Here is a 5772-nt window from a genome sequence, read left to right on the forward strand (position 1 = left end):
TGTGTTGGCTGTTCCAATTAAATCAAGGCTCCCCAACCTCTGCGCAGCAAGCAAGTTCAGTACCAGGATGAGGACTGCACAGGTACCCTAACACTAATCTTAACCTGGTATCGGACATGGATTGGTACCGGATACCGCATGTGGTACAGGTTCTGGACACGGTATCAGTTCCAGACGCGGAACAGGGTTAGGGTACCGGTACCGGGTTAGAGTACTGGTCGTGTCCTGAGGTTCAGCCTACATCCTGCATCTGATAAAACTAACAGACCCCTGATTTAATTGGAACAGGCAGCACGTCAAAAAATGATGAGTTGGGGACACCCATAATGTCAAAAAGTGAGTCCTTAACCATGCGTCAATAAGTAACGACTTGGGAATGAAAATTTGTAGGTTCATCATCTTATTTTTTTTGACAAAAAAATGTGTCCTATTATAATTCTGCTTTTCCTAACATCAACTATTTAAAAAAAAAAAATCACCATTTTGCCTCCTTTTGACTGTTTCAGAGTCCGACTTTTTGCAGATGACAAAACTCTTGATCTAAAGTCTGAACTGTTGTAGTAAAAACAAAGAGAATAACGATAGAACCTTATAGAAAACCAACCCTTCTCAAAATCTCTACAAACTATATGATCAAACAAGCCCAGTTCAAAGTCTGGAGGATTTAAGATTTATTTCCATACACCTATACCCTTTTCTACCATAGTTACCATTATGCACTAATTAACCTGGCCTGTGTTAGACTATAACCAGAAATTGGAGTAACTAATTGAAACTCACAAAGACAAAAGAGAGGGAAATCTCAAATTCAACACAGAGAGATTCCCACTGGGTTTACTGTTAAATAAAAGAGATGGAAATGTAACATTTCATCAGAATGCAATTTTAAACAAAACACATTTCAATAGTGGGCCACTGACTATTACATGAATAAACCAAAGTGTGAACTGCATCCACACAAATACATACAGAGAGCCCTCACACTCAGGAGACTTCTGACTGAATCCACAATTCACTCAATACATTACGGAGGGCTGAATGTTAACCGCCCGTCCTTTTGCTGGAAAAAGGCTCACTGACAATAGATGGGCCTTGGAGTTAAATATCAGAAAGGTCAGGATGTGGAAAGGGACTTGGTGAAATGTGAGCTGCTGCAGCCATGACAATCCAAAGCAAGTTATATTCAGTCTCCAAACCTCAGGTGGCCATTTCTCTGCCTCAGTGTACCTGGATTTGTCCTGAGTCTTTCTCTCTGTCTTTCTATCCGTCTGTCTTCATCAGTGTCTCTCTCATCTTCCAGAGAGGTTCAGAGGAGAGCATGGGACGACGTGTGAGGGGGAGCAGCTAAAGTTTAAAGAGGCTATAATCCAACACAAAAGGACAACCCCAAAAAACCCATAAAAATGCACCTGAATAAAAGTAAAAATATAGCCAAGGTGCCTTTCTGCCTGCCATGAAGATTAATAAAGTAGAGACAGTAAACCAGATAAAGCCCATGAATGCGGATTTAAGAAGGAATAAACCCCATTTACATTCTGCAGTCGATGTGGACATGATGGTAAAATGTAAACAGCTGGATAACAGACTAGACTTGAAACATAGTATCTTCTGATAAGAAGAGACAGAAAAAAGTCTGAATTCAAAGGAGAGTTTGTTTGGAGTCTCTACTGTTATACGTCAAATAATCTCAAGTTTGCTTGAGATGTTCACTCCAACTCGATGCTGATGCAAAAAGGATCCTTATTTTTGTTTTTATCAGGTCACCCATGGAAGAAAACAAAAGGGCTGTCAACGTATACGCACAGCATTAATCAACGCAAATTAATAACACTGTAAAGCAACAAAATTGCGCACCAAAAAAATAAAATAAAATATGAGAATAAAGTTGTAAAATTTTAAGAAAAAGGTCATATTTTTATGAGGAAAAAGTCATGCTTTTTCAAAAATAAAATTGGTGGGGTAAGCCTCCATTCACAATACGACTAAATCCATCAATGAAGCCATTTATAGTGACGCCATAAGGCTTTAATATACCATTGAAATCTAAGTGCTGTAATGCTTTGAATCTCTACAACTATACTGTTGAAATCTACTCCCTGTGGGTCAACAACCCAATTTTGAGGAGGTCCAGTTCCTTAAAATTCTTTTCAATGTCCTTATTCTTACAAAAAAGTCTACATTGACTCACTAAAAAGAGAAGTATTTCCTTATTGTGATACCAATGCTGAATAATTGCTTACAGTCTGCTCTATGTCGTACACTGAAACGCGACATTGATTATTTTACTGTTTGTAATTATCTTAGTTAACAGCCTTTTACCTAATAAATTAATTAATATAATAAATTCTCAACTAAAAATGTATGAAATTACATCTGTATTCTTGTAAAATATTGACGTTTTTATTTTTGAGTCAAAAAGTTTATTGTTGTGAAATTACAATTTTTTTGACAGAATTTTATGACTCTGGTCTTTTAAATTTCTGAATTTTTCCTCATAATTTTTCAACTTTACTGTCTTTTTAAATGATGGCATTAAAACTCAAGTCATGGACTGACAGCCTGCAAAGGCAAACCCACTCTGTAGAAATGTGTATAAAATACTAAAAGACCAAGAAATGTTAAATCTTGATTTTTTTTTAGATATATTTTTTGCTAATTGTGCAATTCTAAATGCGTCCTCATTCCCTGGTCTCTCTGTGCAGGTATGTAATAATTAAAGCAACAATGGAGCCTGCATGAACACCACTCCCCATAGGAAAAATCTGTTGCTCAAATGTGGCTCAATCTCGTCTCCTGAGACAAGTTTGAGATAAGTTTGAGCGTCTCATTCTTGTATCGTTCTGTGCTCATTTGTGTCTCTAATCTTGCTCCTAAGGGACCCTTAGGAGCAAGATTAGAGCAAAGATGAGCAAAGACATCAACGAGACAAATGAGCATGAATTGAGATAAGCTTTTTGAGCAAGACTTAAGAAGTGGGAGAAACAAAAGAGATCTCATAATAGTCTCGTTCTGATCTAAGTTGTCTCAGCTATTTTAAAGAAGGATTAAGGAGAAAAGGATTAGACAAGTTTGAGAAGGATTAGCTCTAAAAGAGATCTCATAATAGTCTCGTTCTGATCTAAGTTGTCTCAGCTATTTTAAAGAAGGATTAAGGAGAAAAGGATTAGACAAGTTTGAGACGCTAATGAGACACATTTGAGAAGGATTAGCTCTAAAAGAGATCTCATTATTGTCTCGTTCATGTCTCTTTCATTTCTCTTGAATGTCTCACCAAAGCCTTTAATGAGACACATTTGAGAAACAGTAAAAAACAACACAAAATATGTAAATGTTACATTTTATTTGGGATTTGGTCAGCACCATACAACATTTGTATTGGGATAACAGACTTTTTAAACAAAATACAGAAATATAAAACATAAATGAGACACAAAAATAAATTAAATACAAGCTCTGACATTGTTTACTAACCCCTTGTTGAAAAGTCGGTTTTAACTAAATTATTATTTTTTTTAATAACTTTAAAGTACTTTAATCCTTGTGCTCTCTTATAGGGTCAAGATGACCCTACCATTACATTGATGTGTGATCTCTCCCATAATAAATGTGAACAGGATCTTATGTCTGCCACGGACACCAGACAAGATTAAAAATCCTTGGGATAAAAAACAGATGACCCCACTTTTAATGTAAACATGTCCAGGATAGCACACGAGTTAAAACCACCTGGCTTCTTAATGAACTATTTTGGGTAAAACCAGAAATACATTCACAAAATTGTGTCGTATTATACCGGGAGATCTATTTCAACCAGTGCAAACTTTTTTTTATGTAATTGCATTAAGTACATGAACTGTGGCGTACTCAATGTGGCCGACGTGGTGATAATGAATACTTCTAGATTCTAAAGAACAAACACACTGACAGCACTGCTGAGGTACAAGGAGGAATCTCACTTGGCTTTGAAACAACAGAACTTACATGCTTCCAAATCCTAGAACACACTTGGCAGGAACTGTATTAAAACTCATGGTCCACGAAAATTAAAAAGAAAAAAATAAATAAATAAAGGATGAAAGAGTAACCACTCCATACTGTAGATCATAGCAGTGACCTACTGCTTAGAACCTGCTCTGGCCGTACATTTGCTGACAAACGCGTTCTTGAGCTTGACCTCCACAATTTTTCCCAACCAGGTGGAGTGGCACATCTCAGGACATAAGCTGTAAAACAAGAACATTAAAATCTAGTATGAGTAAAATGACAAATGATGGCATATAACAAATATAACACTTCAAGATGCAAGCAAATTATAGTTTTATTAGATCAGCTGCACAATGCTCCGTGAGATTTGATTTACATGTCATCTGATGAGTCAAAATAATAATTTCTGGCATCTAAAAACAGTGAGAATTCAGTTAAGATGACATATTACACGTGACCTCTATAGCTGTTAAAGGAATTTAAATTCAGCATGTTACTTCTTTGGGCAGTAAAAATCTAACAAATAAGTTCAAATCGGTTTACTTAAAGATGGGTTAGATCAGGGGTGTCAAACTCAAGGCCTCCAGGGCCAGCCTGATGCTGGTCTTCTATAAATCCTGCCTTATCTGCTGCTCATTACCTGGATCAGGTGTGTTTAGCCAATGAGGAGCTGGAAAACATGTAAGACACCAGCCCTTGAGGCCTGGAGTTTGACACCCCTGGGTTAGATGCTATTGGACAATAATTCATTTTGAGTGTTGAACTTATATTTTGATAGCAATCATTGCTATACTGTAGCCTGATTGAACATGTTTATTGTTCCCAGAATTCTAGCATAAAATGCCCAATTTTAAGAAAAACTCACTTAGGATTGCGTCAACGGATCCGCTTTCCTTCTTTTCCGGAGGGATTATTTCCAGGAAGACCAAAAGGGATTTTGATACTCCAACAGTGAGGACATGATTGGACAGTGCATGAAACTGATGCATGCGATGTGGTTTCGATGCGTGGTTCATGGCAGCAGGGCCGAACGATGACACGAACACACCACACCCAGGGAAGAGCTCCTGCTGGCCTGATGGTGAAGATGGGCTATGGTGAAGTCTCTCTCCACTGAGGTTTCAAAGAGTCTGAAGCTCTCAGACCTGGTCTGGATCTGAAAGAGAGAAACAGTAGAAACAATACAAGGGTGAGAAAATACCAAAACAGAATATTATTCTTTTATTTGCTGCTTTTAGTGCATTCTTAGCTCTAAAATGTTTCTGTTTCACTCCCATTTCCTATTGATGCTCATTGAAGCTCTACTTGGAACTCGGACTGTCGCGATTACTCGACTAATCGATTATCAAAATAATCGATTAGTCGAGTAATCGACGACTAATTTAATAGTCCTTACTTTGTATTAAATAAAATCAGAGTGTAGTAAAGTTTAACAAAGTGAGCGTTCAGCACCGAAAAAAAATACTTTTTTATATTTTAGTCAGCGAGACCAAAACTTTATTTTTGGTTAAAAATAGTTCCTTGTTTCAGATGCCGACCTCACTTGATTTAAACTCGTTTTAATACCAGAATCTGATGAAGGACAGAAGCTACACGATTTCTTAGAAAGTTTAATAAACGATTATCTAAATTATCTTTACTTTCTATTAGTTTAAAGCTAATGATGATTAAGATGAGTACTTTACATCCACTTTAGTTTGCCCAGTCGACTAATCAAAAAAAATAATTGCTGATTAGTCGTCTGTTAAAATAATCGTTTTTGGGAGCCCTCCTTGGAACCTTGTAAAC

At 36.9% G+C, this 5772-nt stretch overlaps 1 protein-coding gene and 1 long non-coding RNA gene across 3 annotated transcripts in view; both read right to left on the bottom strand.

Moving 5' to 3' along the window:
• nlgn3a (neuroligin 3a) overlaps positions 1–5772 on the bottom strand; it is a 169538-nt gene that overhangs the window by 114825 nt on the left and 48941 nt on the right. The window lies entirely within an intron of this gene.
• Positions 3324–5772, bottom strand: part of LOC112153196 — a 4738-nt gene continuing 2289 nt past the window's right edge. Inside the window, exons 6-7 of the long non-coding RNA XR_002920469.2 lie at positions 4850–5140; positions 3324–4223 (exon numbers count right to left, since the gene is read on the bottom strand). This is a non-coding gene — a long non-coding RNA (uncharacterized LOC112153196). The remainder of the gene's footprint in view (positions 4224–4849; positions 5141–5772) is intronic.

Source organism: Oryzias melastigma, linkage group LG10 (assembly GCF_002922805.2).
Source record: "Oryzias melastigma strain HK-1 linkage group LG10, ASM292280v2, whole genome shotgun sequence".
Lineage (NCBI taxonomy): Eukaryota > Metazoa > Chordata > Actinopteri > Beloniformes > Adrianichthyidae > Oryzias > Oryzias melastigma.